Below are 21,986 nucleotides of genomic sequence, written 5' to 3'. Positions count from 1 at the left end.
TAATAATAATAATAATGTCAGTTTATGGGCATATGCCAGAACAATCCTGGGAAAAGTGAAACATATGAACAAATTTCTAAAAAGTGTATATCTTACCAAAACTCTCTCGAGAGGAAATAAAAAGCCTGAATAGTCCTTTAAGTAAGGTCACTCATAACTTAATTTTTTCAAGGTAACTTATTTTTTTTAAGATTTTATTTATTTATTTATTTTATTTATAGAGTACAAGAGGGGGGAGGGGCAGAGAGAGAGGGAGAGAGAGAACCTCAAGCAGGCTCTGTGCTGAGCATGGAGCCCGATGTGGTCTCAACATGGGCTTGATCTCACAACCCTGTGGTCATGACCTGAGCCAAAATCAAGAGGCAGACGCTTAACTGACTGAGCTACCCAGGCACCACAAGGTAACTTATTTTTGAATAACATCACAAGGAGACATATTAATTTCAATACACAGCCCCTTTCCTTACTCAGTCTATATTTAAATCCAGAAGTAAATTATTTTTAAACTGATCTTTTGGGGTGCCTGGGTGGCTCAGTGGGTTGGGAGTCTGCCTTCAGCTCGGGTCATGATCTTGGGGTCCTGAGATCAAGCCCTATGTTGGGCTCCCTGCTCCACAGGGAGCCTGCCTCTACCTCTCCCGCTTGTTCTTTCTTTCTCTCTCACTCACTCTCTCAAATAAATAAATAAAATCTTTAAAAATAAATAAACTGATCTTTTTATGAAAATCTTCATTGATTTTGATAACCTTACTTTTTCTTTCCTCTCTTTTTCCAACAATGTACAACACTACTACTTTATGAAAATCAAATATATTCTCACACTGAAGAATGTTGACTATGATCTAAAAGTCAAATTTAGCTGCAGTTTGATTTTATTCCACAGATTTTGCTATACAGAAAGAACCAGCTATGCTTTGTGATCAAAATCCAGAGCAATCAAAGAGGAATCATAGTGAAGATGAAAGAAGGGGAAAGAAAAAATGGAAAGAAAGAGAAGGAGAAGAAAAAGAAGTGGAAGTAGAAGAGAGACTGGAAGAGGAACAGGAAAAGGAAGAGAAAAATGAAGAACAATATCCCCAGAAAAGATTAGTCAGCAAACCCCTCATGGACACTCTCTGGGCAACCTTTAAGTTAAACAAATGCCCCACAAAAGGAGATAGTCAGTCACTTGCATTTGAATTTAACATGACAGCAAAGCAGGTATGAAACATATTTCTTTACCAACAGAGTCACCTGTGTAGTACTATTACCCATATAAACCAATATCCTTATTCCTTTTTTTTTTTTAAGATTTTATTTATTTATTTGACAGAGAGAGACACAGCAAGAGAGGGAACACAAGCAGGGGGAGTGGGAAAGGGAGAAGCAGGCTCCCGGCCAAGCAGGGAGCCCGATGCCAAGCAGGGAGCCCGATGCGGGGCTTGATCCCAGGACCCTGGGATCATTACCTGAGCCAAAGGCAGACGCTTAATGACTGAGCCACCTAGGCGCCCCCAATATCCTTATTCCTTGATTCATCATCTCCCCACCTCGTTTTTTTATAGATAAAGCAATGGTTTCATAAAAGGAGGACGAAATACAATAAAGCTATGTACAAGCAGAAACCTAAGAAAAGACCCAAGAGGTAAGAATGTTTTATATGTAGAACACTAAGTTGTAAGGAAGTAAAAAAGGAACATATTGACTTTTAGAGACAGATTGTGTCCCATAGTTCTTGGATATCCCATAAACTTTTCACATTCCACCATTTCCATTTGGCTCTGGCTGGAGGGTTGAATACTGAGCATCTTGAGAGGTCAGATTGCTATTAGACATGACCCATGGACATGGATGTGAACATGGTTATATTAAACCTGAACTTCCAGATTATAAACAGTGGAAGATAAAAGGAAAACCATTAGAATCTGTCCAGGAGAAGCTGGCTGCCCGAGGCCTAAGGGATCCATGGGGCTGCCATGAAGCTTGGAGATGCATCGGTGGTTTTGCGAACAGTGTTTCCTTTGGTGCATTATTAAAACAATTCAAATAGGGATTTGCTGCATTTGTGTAGCTATAGGGGCTGATAGTAAGATTTAATAAAGTGAGAATACATGTTAAAAAAACAAAAAAACCACACAACTTTTCATGTTCCAGCCAATGATACAAAGAACCGCTGACTGCCCTATTTGTTATTCTGCTCAACATACAAAAATGCATGCGCATACACATATATGACACCATTCACCATGTAGTCATATTACCAAATATACTACTACAGCCCTTAGATGTTTATTGATTGCAGTATGGAATTAATAATTTTGGGTTTTTTTGTTCCTTAGATGCTGAATATTTGTGAGGCTTGTCTTTTCTGTGTTACCTATTGGCAGAACCTCATGTTGGTGGAAAGAATGAAGAACATCAACATTTTGAGAAGTACTAGACTGTATATAGAATTTTTATATATTATTTATGTATATTTATATACAATTTTTTGTGTATTACCTCACCTGATTATGACTCTAACCATAAGTGAGGAAACTGAACTGCTGGGAAATAATGTGATTTTGAGGGTGCCTGGGTGGCTCAGTCGTTAAGCGTCTGCCTTCAGCTCAGGTCATGACCCCAGGGTCCTGGGATCAAGCCCCAAGTCTGGATCCCTGCTCAGCGGGGAGTCTGCTTCTCCCTCTTCCCCTCACCCTGCTCTCTTGTGCTCTCTCGCTCTCTCTCAAATAAATAAATAAAATATTTAGAAATAATGTGATTTTATCAAATGGTACCAGTTCTTCTCTTTTCCTTCCTGCCACTGAAGATCCTGGTGTCTCCATGGGCCACGTCCCCACCAGGTGTTACCAGTATGTAAGAACAAGTCGTATCCAAAGTCTCCCTTCTGCAGAGGTGCCCCTGACGCCAAGATCCACATCTTTGACCTGGGGTGGAAGAAGGCAAAAGTGGATGAGTTCCCACCATGTGGCCACATGGTGTCAGATGAATATGAGCAGCCTTCCTCTGAAGCCACGGAAACTGCCCGAGTTTGTGCCAGTAAGTACATGGTGAAAAGCTGTGGCAAAGATATTTTTCACATCCAAGTGTGGCTCTACCCCTTCCACGGCATCCATATCAACAAGATGTTGTCCTGTGCTGGGGCTGACTGGCTCCAGACAGGTATGCGGGGTGCCTTTGGAAAGCCCCAGGGCACAGTGGCCACGGTCCACATTGGCCAAGTCATCACCTCCATCTGTAGGAAGCTGCAGAACAAGGAGCATGTGATTGAGGCCCTACACAGGGCCAAGGTCAAGTTCCCTGGCCGCCAGAAGATCCACATTTCCAAGAAGTGGGGCTTTACTAAGTTTAATGCGGATGAATTTGAAGACATAGTGGCTGAAAAGCAGCTGATCCCAGATGGCTGTGGGTCAAAAACGTCCCTAATCGTTGCCCCCGCTGGACAGATGGCGGGCTCTGCGCTCATGCGAACCTCGGCACTGCCTCCTCCTTATTCACGCCAGACAATAAATCCTACTTCTTGCAAAAAAATAATAATAATAATAATAAAAACAATAAGTACCAGTTCCTAAATGTCTAAGCCTTAATTTTTTTTAAGATTTTATTTACTGGGGAGCCTGGCTGGCTCCATCGTTAAGCATCTGCCTTCAGCTCAGGTCGTGATTCCAGGGTCCTGGGATCGAGCCCCGCATCGGGCTCCCTGCTCCGCGGGAAGCCTGCTTCTCCCTCTCCTGCTCCCCTTGCTTGTGTTCCCTCTCTCGCTGTGTCTCTGTCAAATAAATAAATAATCTTTAAAAAAAATTTTTTTTAAGATTTTATTTGAGAGAGCGAGAGCATGTGCGGGGGGAAGGGGCAGATGAAGAGGGAGAAGCAGACTCCTCACTGAGCAGGGAGCCTGAGGTAGGGCTCAGTCCCAGGACCCCAGGATCATGACCTGAGCCAAAGGCAGACGTTTAACCGACTGAGCCACCCAGGCGCCCCACTAAGCCTCAATTTGTGCTTGCATCTTCAGCTGCAAATGCTGTCTTTTCAGTTATAACCTGGGAAATATTCTAGGCTGTATCAATTTGTGTTTTATATGTAGTGTTTATATACTCCTAATGCTCTCTATTAAAATTCCAATGTAAGAGTATTTCAAATTTCTTGTGCCTTCTCCATCTCCATAACTTTACCTCTTCACCTCTTTGAAATTTTTAAATGTGTTTTAGGAAGATCCCCTTGTTCTTCAGTGGAAATTGTTTTCCAGATTTAACATATTTTTTAAAGATTTTATTTATTTATTTGTCAGAAAGAGAGAGAGAGCACAAGCAGGGGGAGCGGCAGACAGAGGGAGAGGGAGAAGCAGACTCCCCGCGGAGCAGGGAGCCCGATGTGGGGCTCAATCCTAGGACCCTGAGATCATGACCTGAGCTGAAGGCAGATGCTTAACTGACTGAGCCACCCAGGCATCCCTAACATATTTTGATATATGTTAAATACATGGACTGTCTTGTGAAATATTTTGTATGACACCATTCTCATGTATAGAGGAGTTTTGGAAGGATAAACAAGAAAATATGAACAATTGTTAATTCTGTGGAGTAAAACTGGATGAGGGGAGTGTAAAGGAGTTTCTAAACATTCTATTTTTACCCTACTATGGATTTGAAGTTTTTATATATAACGTACGTTCATGGACTTTATTTAAGAAAAAACAATGAAGAAATGACTAGCCTTTGTGGAAATGTCCAGAGAATGTAGAATCTAATGGGTTTGGTGCGTCCTGCAATCTGTCAGTATATCTCTAACCAGCCCCTTTTGACTTTTCTCTACAAACCTGATCATGCTCCTGGAGGGGTGGTTTTTGTCTGGTGGGTGTGACTGAAAGAAGCAGGGTTATTTAGGTTTTTTGCCAGAGGGAACAGACACGTGAGCCATGGATAAGGAAGGAAGTGAAGGCAAGAAGATGACACCAGTCAACATAAGGACAAGAGACAGGAAGTTGGAGCCTGAGTGGGAGTGTGGAAAGTCATCAATAAAGTATAGATCCTTATCTACCACTGCTCTGATCTCTACCCAGATCTCATCAGATTTTGACATTGGTGTGATTTTCACCGTTCATGTGGATGAACCATCTAACACCTAAACCTTATAGTTTCTGAACTTTCTTGAAACTCACTGACCTTCACCCACTTATGGCCAACATCTGACCCTGTTATATGGGGTATTTCACACTGGAAATCTCAAACTGCAAACCCCTTTCTCTAACTCTTTTTCTGTTCTTCTAGCTGTTTCATACTGCCCTTCCCCAGCTTCAGTGCAACCTCATAGGGAACTTGTGATTTGATACCTCAATTTTCTTCTGACCTAGTAGTACTCGGCTGTTCTCATTCAGTTCTTTTCAGTCTGGATTATGTAGTTAAGAACCTGGATCACCGTTTTACCTCGGTTGTCTTGTCCTGCTGTCCTTCCACATGCCTGGCAAAATCTCAAAATGAGTCTCAAAATGCTCTATACCACGGTAGTTGAATACGGTTGGCAAAAATCAGTTTTTAAAAAAATCACAGAAGAGTAAAACAAAATAGGGCTCTTTGTTTGTTTTAGAGAGAGAGAGAGTGCGGGAGGAAGGGGCAGAGGAAGAGGGAGAGAGAAAATCTTAAGCAGGTTCAACTCCCAGGGCAGAGCCTGATGTGGGGCTCGATCTCACAACCCTGAAATCATGACCTGAGTGGAAATCAAGAGTCAGATGCTTAATGGACTGAGCCACCCAGGCACCCACAAAATAGGGCTTTTTGGTTGTCAATATTAAGGCCTCAGGGGTGGGATAGAGTTCATAGGTGAGGACAGGGCTCCTTTTGTACATAATATAATTCAGAATAGTTTTGTTTTATTAAAAGCTTTATCCAGGGGGAGCGCCTGGGTGGCTCAGTCATTAAGCCTCTGCCTTCCCCTCAGGTCATGGGCCCGGGGTCCTGGGATCGAGCCCCGCATCGGGCTCCCTGCTCAGCGGAGAGCCTGCTTCTCCCTCTCCCACTCCCCCTGCTTGTGTTCCCTCTCTCGCTGTGTCTCTCTCTGTCAAATAAATAAATAAAATCTTAAAAAAAAAAAGAAAAGCTTTATCCAGGTTATATCTACTAGATGGCGTTCATCCCCGGACCCTTGCTCTGGGCAGGAGCACTGGCTCAGAACAGTGTTCCGAACTCGGCAGCCCCATTTCCACTACCGACCGCTGCCATGATCAGTATTTCCCCAAAGACAGTGAAGGTCATGGGCCCTGCCTCTCAGCAGTGCTCTGGGCGCTCCCCTCCAGGCTGGGGAAGGCTGCCGCCTGGCCCCCATGCCTCTTTCAGGGTGGGCTATGGCCCCACCCCTTGTCCTGCCCCGTCCCCCCAGCCCGCTGGCCTAGCTTCACCCATCCATCGAATATAACACCCCTTCCAGCCCTCCCCCGGCCTCTGGCTGCTTCAGGAGGACTGACCACTCCTCCCTTCCCGGCCGTCTTCTCCCCAGAGATGGGGCCTGGGCCTGCTGCCTACTTCTGTGCTCAGGAACCCTGCCTAAGGGCTCTGCCCGCAGCTGCCTGCACCCTCTGATCTGGCCCAGGCCTACCCTGGGGCTCCGCCCTGGGCTGGCCTCAGGCCTGGGCAGTGAGTGAGTGAGTGAGTGTGTGTGTGTGTGTGTGTGTGTGTGTGAGAGAGAGAGAGAGAAAGAGAGAGAGAAAGAGAGAGAGAGAGAAGCATAGGTCTGGGAGGTATGCTCAGCACAGAGAAGGGCATGGGGTGGGGAGGGGTGCAGCGGGTGGGTAAGCTCAGGAAATGAAGACCGGGAAGCACAGGACCAGGTAGGTTCCCTGCATTTAGGCTCTTGGTGTAAGGGGGTGGATGGCAGTGGGGAACCTTTGATCCTCCCTGCCCTGGGACCTTTTGTTTTTTTGATAGGTAATTGGGACCTGCTTGTTAGCCCCCACTCCTTAAAAATAATTTGTCGAGGTGAAATTCACATAAAATTAACCATTTAAAAGTGAATAGGGGCGCCTGGCTGGCCCTGTCAGTACAGCATGTGACTCTTGATCTCAGGGTTGTGAGTTCAAGCCCCTTGTTGGGTGTAGAGATTACTTACAAATAAAATCTAAAAAAAAAAATTAAAAATAATACAATTTGTAAGATAAATAAAAGTTCAGCAGCATTTAGTATATTCGTTATGCTGTGCAACCACCACCTCTATTTAGTTCCAAAATATTTCCATCACCCCTAAAAGATACCAGGTTCCCATTAGGCAACATTCTCCCTTCCCCTTCCCCTTCCCAGCCACTGGGAACCCAGTCTTTCTGTCTCCTTGGATTTACTGATTCTGGACATTTTACATAAATATGTGACTCTTTGTGTCTGGCTTCTTGTACTTCACATAAAAAAGATATATGGAGGTTATAAATATGTTATGCTTCTATCCCTTGTTTTTTTAATCTCATCTTCCCTCCTTTTACGAGCTCATCCCCTTCAACTCAGATTTCATCAATCAAAATCCACTAAACCCTTTCTACTCATTCTTTCCTCTCAGACTATGAACATGTTCAAGTCTTTCTGATCCTGAAAGCAATGGTTACCACATTCTAAGTTAAAGGTGATTGCAAAAATCAAATGAGATACTATTCCTGAAAGTACCTTGCACCCTGCTCTGCACTCTATTGAATAAGGCATTATTCTTATTTAGCAGCAGTAAATAAGAGCTCCAAAAATGTTCCAGGTATGAACTAGGATCTTCTAAATAAATACTTGAAGTTCATGGGGGAAAAAACAAAAAACCTCCCTTGCCTTCTACCCTAACTGTTGGTTGTAACCTCATGACTTTCCCCAGTGAAATCTGAAATTGGCCCCCACACTGAGGGCAAGGAAAGACAGAAGAAAGAGGCCGACCACCCCAGATTAGTAGGTGGCAGATTTAATAAGCACGGGAACTTATTTATGAGCCTTGCTTTGGGCAGCCACAAGATGAATGGATCTCTGAATCTGCCTGCCAGAATCTTCAAAGTTATATAGAGGCCTTAAGTGGATTCAGTTACATATGCCGTCCAGATGGTCTCAATGAAACCTCGCTCTCTCAAGGCTGTGTCCTTGAAAATGGCTCCCACTGTGGGAACAGTGGACAGAATTTACATTCCAAGGATATGGGAGGGAATGAGGAGCCTCCAACTGCCCAGGGCTGGCTCACAGGTTAACCAGCGACCACATCCTCTTGCGTGATTTCCTCCAACACTCTACTTCTTGTGTGACAGGCTCTTAAAAAAAATTTTTTTTTAGAAAGATTTTAGTTATTTATTTGACAGAGAGAGAGAGCACAAGCGGGGGCGGGGGGGGGGAGCAGGCAGAGAGAGAGGGAGAAGCAGGCTCCCCTTGGCAGGGAGCCCAGACATGGGGCTCAATCCCAGGACCCTGGGATCATGAGCTGAGCCAAAGACAGATACTTAACTGACTTGAGTTACCCAGGTGCCCCCTCATGTGATTTAATAAAAATAATACATTAGCAGAGTCATTAGGTATGACCACACAACATTCTCTTTGGATAATCCTTGCAAGGCAGTAGTAGTGTCCAAGGCCATCCTATTTTGGGGGACAGTCCTTCTCATTAGAGACATTTCAGTATTCAGTAAATACAGGCTTTGCCAGCTATCATTTAAGGCTTGTTGGGTAAATATACTAAGGACTTCTATGTGTGCTACATTTTTCTCCAGGCCCATAGAGAGGGACAAAGATGGCAGTCAAATAATTGTACCAGTGAAAACAGAATGTGCCCACCTGACCTTGAGGAGAAGGAGGCTGGCAGCTTTAGGAACTTGACCTGGTTGTTCATACCGTACTTGTTACCTGGGGGGAGACAGCACTGTTAGGTGTGAGGAGATGGACTAGGGGTGAGATGTGCCAGATGAGGACGCCCCACCCTCACCCCTCCCCTCTTCATCCCCTGCATGTTCCATTCCAGGTAGAGTGCGTTTCAGCAGGTGCAGCTCGTAGCAAGACAACAGGATCCCAGTGAGATCGAGCAGTTCCCCTCACCCAGGGGTGAAAAGTAACTCACCCACCCTGGTGGGACATCCCATTGCAAATCCTAGGAGATAATTCCTTTTTCAGGCACAATGGGGCTTGGTGTTCTCAGCAGCATAGCACATTGATCCACAGTAAGAGTTGGGGCATTGGCTGTTTCCCAGGACTTTTTTACTTTTATGACACTGAGTGTCTCAGCAGGAGTCCCCAGTCTGGCATATAGAGCAATAGGCCCTATGATCATTCAAAAGTATTAAAGCCTGGGGCAGTGCCTTAGTCCACCCAGCCAAAGTGGTTTTCCTTGTTAATAACGCAACCTGCTGCTTTAATGTTCTATTTTTCCTTTCTACCAGTCCTGCTGTTTGCAGGGTATAGGGGAAATGAAGCCTCCATTCAATGCCATGTTCTTTTGCCCTGTCTTTCGTATCATGACCTTTGAAACATGACCTCCCAAACTCTGTCTATTGAGTGGGAGAACTTGGTACCCAGCCTCTCTAATTCCCTAATGGTGGCAACCTGGTTTGCACAGTGACAGGGAAAAGCTTGGGTTCAACCAGATGCAGTGTCTACACAAACCAGGGCAGATTTAGAACCTTCATTCAGGGGGTGCCTGGGTGGCTCAGTTGATTGAGGGTCTGCCTTTGGTTTGGGTCTCGATCCTGGGGTCCTGGGATCTAGCCCTGCATCAGGCTCCCTGCTCAGTGGGGAGCATGCTTCTCCCGCTCCCTCTGCTGCTCTCCCCTTTGTGCTTTCTTTTGCTCTTTCTTCCACTCTCTGTCAAATAAATAAATGAAATCTCAGACGGAGGGGGCCCCTATAATCAATTTGCCAACCACTCACTGGTTGGGAACTGTGGCGGATGGACCCACACTCCTTTGGCAATTGCCTTGGGTGTTGTTCCGAACCCACAGAGCGTACTGTTACTTCATTAACCAAGTCACTGTATTTCAAGAGCAAGCCAGCATCCTTGGCAAAATGCCATCCCACTCAAACACCTCAGTGGCCATCTTTCTATGCAGCCGATATGCTATATCTACTGAAGGGTCAGCTGCTAGGACTTGTACCAGAGCTGGGGCAGTAGCTTCCTGATTGCCAGGGGGGGTCAGGGCCTCACACATGGGAAGACAGTGACGACTGCTTCAGGCTCTTGCAAGTGAACCCAAAAGTCTTTCCACACATATTTTTTTAATTTCTAAATATGTTTTAAGTAATCTCCACTACACCCAACATGTGGCTCAAACTCTCCGCCCTGAGGACAAGAGTCTCATGATCCACCAAATGAGTCAGCCAGGCACCCCTCTTTCCACATACTCTGACCCCATAAGGGCTTATTGCTAAATATCCACCCCCTTGGGTTCTCATTGTCCAAGCCATAGGGTAGATCCCTTTAGAGCAGTCCAGTTGTCAGCACAAAGGGTTAATGGCCAGGGCTTGTGAGTAATCACCAACCGAACTGCTCCAAGTCCAACCCATTGGCTCTACGGTTCATTCCTGTTCCATCCAGATGGTGTCAGTGTTGGGCTGAAGAGCCACTGCGCTCCCCAAAGGCAGATTGCCCCACTAGATCCATCTGTAAACAAAGCATTAGCGGGAATTCCTCCCCTCCCCCTCCCTCTCTACAGGCCACAAGGGCCACCGCAAGAATAGGGGTGGGACATTTGAAGGATTTTCATGAATTTACATGGCCTACTTGCACTGCATTTCTAGACCGAGTGGGCTGAGAACAGGGTGTTCTTCTGCTACAAATAGGCATGCCTCTTAATCATAGTGTAAGTTTGAGCCATGGAAAATATAATACTTAATGGTAAAACATTAAAAGCTTTCCCTTTTAGACTGAGAATAATTTGTAGCTGCCCATGATTCCCACTCCTGTTTAGTGCTGTATTGGAAATCCTAGCAAGTACAAATATGACACACGCACACAAAATTACAAGGTATACGAATTTGAAAAAGGAAAAAAATATGATTATTTGCATGATAATTATGTACATAAATAATTAAGTCTACAGATAAATTATTAGAATTTAAAAAATTAGCAAGGTTGCTAGATCAAAAATCAATATATAAAATTCTATCATATTTCAACTTACAAGAGAAGAAAATAAAATTTGGCAAGAGAATGTGATGTACAATAGCATCAAAAAAATCTCAAGGACCTAGGGGTGCCTGGGTGGCTCAGTCGTTAAGCGTCTGCCTTCGGCTCAGGTCATGATCTCAGGGTCCTGGGATCGAGCTCCGCATCGGGCTCCCCGCTCCGCGGGAAGCCTGCTTCTCCCTCTCCCATTACCCCTGCTTGTGTTCCCTCTCTCGCTGTCTCTCTCTCTATCAAATAAATAAATAAAATCTTAAAAAAAAAAAAAAGCAAAAATCTCAAGGACCTAGAAGTAGATGTAACAAAAGATAAATAACGTGTCTACAGAAAAAACTATATTTTAATTAAAAAAATTTAAGAAGACAAGAGAGAGGTAAATCTTTGCTGTATTACAAAATTCAATATTTTAAATATGTAAATATCCTCCAAATTTCTATGCATTCACTGTAATTCCAAATATATACTTAAAATATTTTTTAAAAATTTGACAAATTGACTCCATATTTATGTGATGGACTTTGAGTCAATAACACGAGCCAAAAACTAGGCTAGATACTGGTTTAAAAGAATAAAATATGTGAACTTATTCTATTAGATATCAATATTTATTATAGTTCTAACAATTAATATAGAGTAGCCCTGCACACAAGTACGTAAGTAGACCAGTGAAACTGAATAAACTATATACATATGGAGACTCAATAAAGGTAGCACTGAAGAAAAATGGGAAAATAATCTCATTAGCCAGTACTAGGACATTTGTTTATCCATATAATCATCCATATGAAAAATAATAAAATTAGACTTCTACATCACACCATACACAAAAATCAATTCCAGGTATTTCATGGATCTAAATGGAGAAAGCAAAACAATAAAACTTTAAAAAAACAATATAATTGAATGAAGTTGGATGCGTACCTAATGCCATATATGAAAATTAACTGAAAATGAATCAAAGACCTAAATGGAAGACCTAAAACCATAAAACTCCTAGAAGAAAACATAGGGCAAATGTTTCATGACATTGCAACTGGGTAGTGATTTCTTGGATATGACACCAAAGTCACAGACGACAGCAACAAAATATAAACAAATTGAGGGGCACCTGGGTGGCTCAGTCGTTAAGCGTCTGCCTTCAGCTCAGGTCATGATCCCAGGGTCCTGGGATCGAGCTCCGCGTCGGGCTCCATCCCAGGGTCCTGGGATCGAGCCCCGCGTCGGGCTCCCTGCTCGGCGGGAGCCTGCTTCTCCCTCTCCTCCCCACTTGTGATCTCTCTCGCTATCCCTGCACTCTCTCTCTCAAAAAAAAAAATTAAAAATTAAAAAATTAAAAAAATATATATATATCAACAAATTGGACTTCAATTCAAAATTCTAAAATTGAGGGGAGCTTGGGTGGCTCAGTCAGTTAAGTGTCTGCCTTCAGTTTAGGTCATGATCCTGGGATCAAGTTTCACATAGGGCTCCCTGCTCAGAGGGAAGTCTGCTTCTCCCTCTTCCTCTGCCCCTCCCCCCTGCTCATGTGTGCTCTCTCTCTCTCTCTTGCTCTCTCTCTCAAATAAAGAAAATGCTTAAAAAATAAAATTCTAAAATTGTAAAAATTTAAAAATTTGTACACCAGAAGACAGTATCAACAGAGTAAAAAGGCAACCCACAGAATGGGAGAAAATACTTACAAATCATATCTAAGGGATTCAGAATATATAGGGAACTCCTAAAACTCAACTACAAGAAAACAATTCAAAAATAGACAAAGGAGGGGCGTCTGGCTGGCTCAGTCAGTGGAGCACGACTGTTGATCACAGGGTTGTAAGTTCGAGCCCCATGTTGGGTGTAGAGATTATTAAAAAAAAAAATCTTTAAAAATATAAGCAAAGGATTAACATTGTGTGTTAACTATACTTCAATTAATTTGTTAATTAAAAAATGGGATTGTGACAGGGGAATCCTGGGGAGAAAAAGGAGCAAAAGACTTGAATAGACATTTCTCCAAAAAAGATACACAAATGACCAATAAGCACATGAAAAGATGCTCAATATCACTAGTCATTAGGGAAATGTAATCAAAACGATAATAAGATAACACCTCACACCCATTAGAATGACTATCTTTCAAAACAAAACAAAAAAAAGACCCCAAAACCCCCAAGTGTTGGCAAGCTTGTAGAGAAACTGGAACCCTTGTGCATTCTTGGTAAGAATGTAAAATGGTACAACCTCTATGGAAAGCAGTATGATAGCTCCTCAAAATATTAAAAATAGAATTGCTATCTGACTAGTAATTTCACTTCTGCATATATACTCCAAAAAAATCTCAGAGATATTTGTACACTCATGTTCATAGCAGCATTATTCAAAATAGCTGAAACATGAAATCAACCCAAATGTCTACTGACAGATGAATGGATAAGCAAAATGTGATATATATGTATAATGGAACATTAGTCAGCCTTAAAAAGTAAAGAAATTCTTTTTTTTTTTTTTAAGATTTTATTTATTTATTTGGCAGAAGGAGACACAGAGAAGAGTAAGGAAATTACTTCCAAAAGTAAGGAAATTCTGATATATGCTACAACGGGGGTGACCCCTGAGGACATTATATTAAGTGAAATGCCCAATCACAAAATAAGTAAAATCTTAAAAAATATATTAATGGGGCGCCTGGGTGGCTCAGTCGTTAAGCGTCTGCCTTCGGCTCAGATCATGATCCCAGGGTCCTGGGATTGAGCCCCACGTTGGGCTCCTTGCTCAGAGGAAAGCCTGCTTCTCCCTCTCCCATTCCCCCTGCCTGTGTTCCCTCTCTCGCTGTGTCTCTCTCTGTCAAATAAATAAATAAAATCTTAAAAAAAAAAAGAAAGAAAGAAAAGGAAAAGATTGATAAATTAGACTGCATTAAGATCTTCTGTTCATGAAGACATAAGAACTAATACAAATCAATAAGAAGTCAAACAATCCAATAGAAAAATGGGCAAAAGAGCTAAGCAGACATTTCACAAAAGAAATGCAAATGCCTAATTTTATTGACACCAACAAAGAAAGGCCAGTTGCAAACACTATGAAATATAATTATAGACTCACAAGAATAGTTAAATTTAAAAACTTGATAGTGCCAAGTATAGACAAGGTTGTAATAACTACCTCATATCAACTGTTAATAGGAATATAAATTTGAAAAACTATTTTGTTTTTTGTTTTTGGTTTTGGTTTTGTTTTTTTAAAGATTTAATTTCTTTATTTGACAGGGAGAGACACAGCGAGAGAGGGAACACAAGCAGGGAGAGTGGGAGAGGGAGAAGCAGGCTTCCCGCTGAGCAGGGAGCCCGATGCGGGGCTCCATCCCAGGACCCTGGGACCATGACCTGAGCCGAAGGCAGACGCTTAACGACTGAGCCACCCACATGCCCCTGAAAAACCATTTTGAAACAAAATGCTTTACAGTATATTTTGAAGCGAAAAATATTCATACCCTATAAATCAGCAATTCCACTACTCAGTATATGTCCTTAAAAATACTTATATGCACCAGGAAAAATATACACCAATGTCACAACATTGTTAGCTATAGCCCTAACCTGGAAACAATCCTTGTCATCTTGGCACCCAAATACATCTTAAACCACATTTAATCTCCAAATAAGGCAAATAGCAAAGTCATACTTCTGCCTAACATAATACAACTATCCTGCATACAACCAAAAACATGCTGTCTCCTGATAAGATGATGCAAAGTCTTTGGGTGATGTTCACGCTTCTCCTTGATATCCTGTAACTTAAATACTCTGCTATAAAGTTAATGATTATTGGATGCCTGGGTGGCTCAGTTGGTTAAGCGTCTGCCTTCGGCTCAGGTCATGATCTCAGGGTCCTGGGATCGAGTCCCACATCGGGCTCTCTGCTCAGCGGGCAGTCTGCTTCTCCCTCTCTCTCTCAAATAAATAAATAAATCTTTTAAAAAAGAGAAGTAAATAGAAATATTTGCCACACACACACACACACATTTATAGCTCTTATGGACTGAACTGTGTCCTCCTCAAATTAATATGTTGAAGCCCTAACTCCCAATATACTATATTTGCAGAAAAGACCTTGCAAGAGGTAATTAAAGTTAAATGAGATTATAAGGGTAGGGCCCTAATCCAACACGACTGATGTCCTTGTAAGAAGAATAAGAGACGGGGGCACCTGGGTGACTGAGTCAGTTAAGCGACGGACTTGATTTTGGCTCAGATCGTGATCTCAGGGTCATGGGATCAAGCCCCACCTTGGGCTCTGTGCTCAGTGCAGTCTGCTTGGGATTCTCTCTCTCCCTCCTCCTCTGCCCCTCCCCTTGCTCATGCTCTAAATAATTAAATGAGTAAAATCTTATTTAAAAAAAAAGAGGAGGAAGAAGAGAAACCAGGAGTACACATACACACACACACACACACACACACACACAGAGGAAAGGCCATGTGAGGACACACCAAGAAGGCCACCATCTGCAATCCCAGAAGAGAATTCTCACCAGAACCCAACTGCAGGGGCCAAAGGCAGGCTGCCTCAAAATGTGCCACTTTGGCATATTGATTATTTTGAACAAAAGTTACTTAAGAGGGGCACCTGGGTGGCTCAGCCGTTGGGCGTCTGCCTTCGGCTCGGGTCATGATCTCAGGGTCCTGGGATCGAGCCCCACATCAGGCTCCCTGCTCAGCGGGAAGCCTGCTTCTCCCTCTCTCGCTCCCCCTGCTTGTGTTCCCTCTCTCGCTGGGTCTCTGTCAAATAAATATATAAATCTTAAAAAAAAAAAAAAAGAATTCCTTACTGATTGAAGCTCCCAAAGTTAAGTTTTCTTTTTTATTTTATTTTATTTATTCATTTGCGGGAGAGACAGAGAGAGCACAAGGAAGGGGAGAGGCAGAGGGAGAAGCAGATTCTTCATTGGGCTGGGGAGCAAGACATGGGGCTTTATCCCAGAACCTGGGATCATGACCTGAGCTGAAGGCAGACGCTTAACCATCTAAGCCACCCAGGTGCCCCCCAAAGTTAAGTTTTCTTTGTCCTATCATTTTCTCACAGATTTATTGTCTGTCTAAACAGTATAAAAACTACCTGTCTTATTTATTTCTTTAGGTCTCAATCCTATCATTGGGCCTCTCTGTGCACGTAATGTTGCTCCAATTTTAGTATATGGGCTGCCGAAGCAAGCACTCTGTGCACATAATAAAACTTTGGGTTTTTCTCCTATTAATCTGTCTTATGTAAATTTTAATTCTTAGTCCAGCTAAATGAAATGTGGACAAAGGTAATTTCTTCCTCCCTTTCATAACCATACAAGCACTGTAATCTAGGACTTCCAGCCTCCAAAAATGTAAGAAAATGAATTTCTGTTGTTTAACAGACCAAGTCTGTGGTATTCTGTTACGGCAGCCTGAGTAGACTTACACAGTAACAAAAAAGGGTAGAAACACTTATAACAATCACAGTCTTTGTTTCTGCAACTGGTCACTGGTCATAGGTGGTATCTGTATCTACTTTCTTTCATTACTCATTCCATATTCCCTTTGAATCCAGTGCGTAGCAAATAAGCGCTGGAGATCTAATGCAAGTATAGTGAATATGGACAACAATATTGTATTATAATCATCAAGCTTGTTAAGAGACTAGCACATATTCCGTTTGTCCTCAACAAGCACTTCAGCTGATGGTAATTTTTTTCCTGGTAGTGACTTAAACCTATATTCTTCAGGGGTTTAGGCCATTAGTGGTCCTTCCTAGATTGGGTTATTGTAATTTTCTATTGACCTTAATGATAGAGCATGATCTCTAGACCAGCAGAGCATAACATCATTGGGACTGGAAGCAAAAATTTTGCTAGTGGATCACTAGACTTAATAGTAGGGATACCACTCCTATTTCTACACTTCGGATTCCTCGACTTGTAAATTCTGGCTATGGGAAGACAACGCCATGGATTGGATGATGACTTAGAGCACACACAGCCTACTGGAGGGCACTGCCCTAGACCCGAAACGTATTGCTACCCAGCTGGCACTACAACTGAGTCTTCCAAAGTCTGTTCCTTCATTTTATCAACCCAGCTACTTTATTTTCTTTAAGATTTTATTTATTTATTTGAGAGAGAAAGAGCAAGAGCACAAGCAGGAGTAGCAGCAGAGGGAGAGGGAGAAGCAGACTCCCCACTGGGCAGGGAGCCCAACTCCGGGCTCGATCTCAGGACTCCAGGATCATGACCTGAGCCAAAGGCAGATGCTTAACCGAATGAGCCACCCAGGCGCTCCCAACCCAGCTACTCTAGAATGATGGTAAACACTGTGAGACTAGTGAATTCCATAAGCATGAGCTCATTGCCGCACTCCCTTTGCAGTGGAGTGAGCTCCTCAATCCGAGGCAATGCTGTGTGGATAATGCGCTCTGTAGGTCCACAGATGGTAGTTTTGGCAGAAGCACTGCATTCAGGAAAGGCAAATTCATATACACAGTAAGTGTCGATTTCAATAAGAACAAAGTGTTCCCTCTTCCAAGATGGAAATGATCCAGTGTAATCCACCTGTCACTAGGTAGACAGCTGATGACCCACCCTGGGGAATGGCGCCATGTTGGGGATGCTGGCAGACGAGGCACTCATCATTGGCTGGTGAGTGAAAGTCCCTGTTGCTGTGTCTTTACCTAACCTCCATCCCTGTCATCATTTTAGTCCCTACCATGCCCTGTTGTCTCCTGGACTCCCTGCTGCACTCTAACCTGAGTGAGATCTGCCAAATATCTTTCCTATTGAAATGTTTATTTCACCCTTATATAAAAATTAAGGGGAAAGTGAGTTAGTTTTTACAACCATGTCTATCCATTTTTTTTCTTACATCCTGTCTACCTGGTCCCTAAAATGCTTAAGTTTGCAACCTTGCTCTGCCTTCCACTCTGGTTGACTTGACAGCTTCCGTTACCAGCTACAGACCGTGAATGCATTAACCTCTGTAAGATGAGATCTCTCTAGGGGCGCCTGGGTGGCTCAGTCGTTAAGCGTCTGCCTTCGGCTCAGGTCATGATCCCAGGGTCCTGGGATCGAGCCCCGCATCGGGCTCCCTGCTCCTCGGGAAGCCTGCTTCTCCCTCTCCCACTCCCCCTGCTTGTGTTCCCTCTCTGGCTGTCTTTCTCCCTGTCAAATAAATAAAAAAATCTTTAAAAAAAAAAAAAAAAAAGATGAGATCTCTCTAAAGAGTTTCATCCTTTATTCCAACAATATCTGGATGCCTCTCAGATACATCAATCTAAAAACACCTGAACTCTAATTAATTATATTTCTCTGCTTATAATTTAAAATTGAGTGCCTGAAAAAATAAAATAAAATCAAGTGACTGGCAACTCTGTCTACTAAGTCACTTGAGCCAGAAAAAGTGTCGTACTGATTCCCATTCTTCTTGCCACTAACATCAAATTAGTTGCCAGCCCCTATCAATTCTACCTATTAATGTAGTTTGTATAAATGTGGTTTGAATACATTCACTCCCGCTTCTTTCTGCATGGCTCCCACTTTCACAGAGACTCTGATCACTTTTGCCCACATCCAGAGTCGGCAAACTTTGTCTGCAGAGGGTCAAGTAGTACGTATTTTAGGATTTGCAAACTGTAGGGTCTCTGTGACAACTACTCAATTCTGCTGTTGTAACATGAAAGCAGCCATGAACAGTACGTAAATAAATGAGTGCGGCTGTGTTCCAATACAATTGTATTTGAGGACACTGAAATTTGAATTTCAGATACTGTTCACAAGTCACAAAATATTGTTTGCCTTTTTCCCCCAACCATTTAAAAATGTAGAAAATGGGTGCCTGTCTGGCTATTGGTAGAGCATGTGACTCTTGATCTCAGGGTCATGAGTTTTTGCCCCACTTTGGGTGTAGAGATTATAAATAAACTTTTAAAAATTAATTTATTTAAAATGTAGAAATTAGGGCACCTGGGTGGCTCAGTCGTTAAGCGTCTGCTTTCGGCTCAGGTCATGATCCCAGGGTCCTGGGATCAAGCCCCGCATCAGACTCCCTGCTCAGCGGGAAGCCTGCTTCTCCCTCTCCCACCCCCCCTGCTCTGTTCCCTCTCCTGCTGTGTCTCTCTCTGTCAAATATATAAGTAAAATCTTAAAAAATAAATAAATAAAATAAATAAAATGTAGAAGTTATTCTTACATTCATGGACTAAACAAACAGGTAGCCAACTAGTTTGCCAATCCCTGGTCTAGGTGATCACATCGGTCTCTTAATGGGTCCTGCTCCATCCTCTTCCTCAAATCGTCTTTAGATGTTCCTAAGACTGATTATATCATTCCCTACTTAATTTTTTTATTTAAATTCAATTAATTAATATATACTGTATTATTGATTTCAGAGGTACAGATCTGTAATTCATCAGTCATATATAATACCCAGTGCTCATTACATACGTGCCCTCCTTAATGTCCATCACTCAGTTAGACCATCCCTCCCCCCACCTCCAGCAACCCTCAGTTTGTTTCCTATGATTAAGAGTCTCTTATGGTTTGTCTCCCTCTCTGGTTTCAACTTGTTTTGTTTTTTCCTCTTTTCCCCTATGATCCTCTGTTTTGTTTCTTAAATTCCACATATCAGTGAGATCATATGATCTTTCTCTGATTGACTTATTTTGCTTAGCATAATACCCTCTAGTTCCACCCACGTCGTTGCAAACGTCAAGATTTCATTTTCTGATGGCTGAGTAATATTCCAGTGTGTGTGTGTGTGTGTGTGTGTGTGTGTGTATACCACATCTTCTTTATCCATTCATCGCTCGATGGACATCTTGGCTCTTTCCACAGTTTTGCTATTGTGGACATCGCTGCTATAAACATCGGGGTGCATGTGCCCCTTCGGATCACTCCATTTGTATCTTTGGGGTACATACCCAGTAGTGCAATTGCTGGGTTGTAGGGTTTCAACTTTTTGAGGAACCTCCATACTGTTTTCCAGAGTGGCTGCACCAGCTGGCCTTCCCACCAACAGTATAGGAGGTTTCCCCTTTCTTTGCATCCTCACCAACATCTGTCATTTCTTGACTTGTTAATTTTAGCCATTCTGACTGGTGTAAGGTGGTATCTCATTGTGGTTTTGATTGGCATTTCCCTGATGCTGAATGATGTTGAGCATTTTTTCATGTGTCTGTTGGCCGTTTGGATGTCTTCTTTGCAGAAATGTGTGTTCACATCTTCTGCCCATTTCTTGACTAGATTATTTATTTTAGGGTGTTGAGTTTGATAATTCTTTATAGATTTTGGATACTAGCCCTTTATCTGACATGCCATTTGCAAATATCTTCTCCCATTCTGTCAGTTGTCTTTTGGTTTTGTCGACTGTTTCCTTTGCTGTGCAAAAGCTTTTTATTTTGATGACGTCCCACTAGTTCATTTCTGCCTTTGTTTCCCTTGCCTCTGGAGACATGTCTAGCAAGAAGTTGCTGTGGCCCAGGTCGCAGAGGTTGCTGCCTGTCATTCCCCACTTTAAAACTCTTCAGTGGCTCCACTGCCTTTAGTATAAAATCCAAACTCTTTAGCAGGACGGAGACCTGTATAATCCTGCTCCTACCTGCCTTGTAGCATCATCTCTATCCATCCCTGCACCAATCTATATGCATAGTCCCCAGCAGACATCAGGATTTTTCAAGCTTGCTGCCTTTTTTTCTTACTGCCTGACCATTTTTCAAGACTGAATTCAAGTACTATCTTTTTATGATGATATATTTTTTTAACCAGATTTTTTTTTTTTTACTTCATACCAACCCTCCATTTAATCTAGAAACAAACAAAAAAACTTTGAATGAAGTGTTACTAAAACGCTAACCAAATCAGTCTACCATAAAATTAGTACGTGCATTTCAAGGTTCCACTGCCAGGAATTTTGTTCAGATCAGTTTAATCATAAATAGCACACTATAATAAAGCATAAGAACACATGTCATTAGATGTGATCCTTGCCCCTTATCCTCCAATATATGTCAGAATAAATCTTACAATTCCTCCAGGCCCTGAAACCCCAGTGACCCCCATCCCAATCCCTGGAAGTAAAAAAGATGCCCTGTCACACAACTTTCTATGAGTTGCAATAAAACAAAGCCTAAGTTTTCTTACCTTTTTATAGAAAACGGCCAGTCTTGTGATAAATACTAAAACACTTCTAGGAATTTTTACGAGTTTGTTTATCAAACACATTTTGTAAGAACTGACTATACCAAAAGTCCCTTTGGAATTTGGTCCACAAATTCACTTAACAGGTTGGAAATTTAAAACCTTTAAGTAAAGGAGGATGTGGAGAATCCCTAATCCTAACATGTAATTACTAAAGGGATATACAAATATACCAAAAAGTTTTGCTTACACAAGGTACAAACTATAAAAGGGATATGCTTTGAGTAAAAACAAAGAACTAGCTGATATCCTTTGTTTTGTGAGCACCATAGCTCAGATGAAGCGAGACCTGAATTTGCTGTCTACTCCTGTGACCAAAAAAAATTGAAGATAAAAAACTTAATTTGTCTTATTACGTATTTTTCCAGCCATTAATGGAGATGTAATTATGAAAGATTAAAAGTGCCTTAAAAGGGAGTTGAAAGGGGTGCCTGGGTGGCTCAGTCGGTTAAGCGTCTTCCTTCGGCTCAGGTCGTGATCCCAAGGTCCTGGGATCGAGCCCCACATTGGGCTCCCCGCTGAGCATGGATTCTGCTTCTCCCTCTCTCTCTGCTGCTCCGCCTGCTTGTGCTTGCACGCTCTCTGTCAAATAAACAAATAAAATCTTTAAAAAAAAATTTTAAAAAGGGGGGGTTGAAATAGCAGCCATCAAAGCAATATTCAAGCATGATTTCAAGGATGCTTTCAGCTTTAGAGCTAGCCTTTTTTG

The 21,986-nt window shown here is 42.4% G+C and overlaps 1 pseudogene; it reads left to right on the top strand.

Moving 5' to 3' along the window:
• The first annotated feature begins 2,372 nt into the window (after positions 1-2,372).
• LOC116623536 lies at positions 2,373-3,489 on the top strand (annotated as a pseudogene).
• The last annotated feature ends 18,497 nt before the right edge of the window (positions 3,490-21,986 follow it).

The sequence above is a fragment of the Phoca vitulina genome, unplaced genomic scaffold (assembly GCF_004348235.1).
Source record: "Phoca vitulina isolate PV1807 unplaced genomic scaffold, GSC_HSeal_1.0 scaffold59, whole genome shotgun sequence".
NCBI classification, from domain to species: domain Eukaryota; kingdom Metazoa; phylum Chordata; class Mammalia; order Carnivora; family Phocidae; genus Phoca; species Phoca vitulina.
This window is presented reverse-complemented; position numbering and strand designations above follow the sequence as displayed.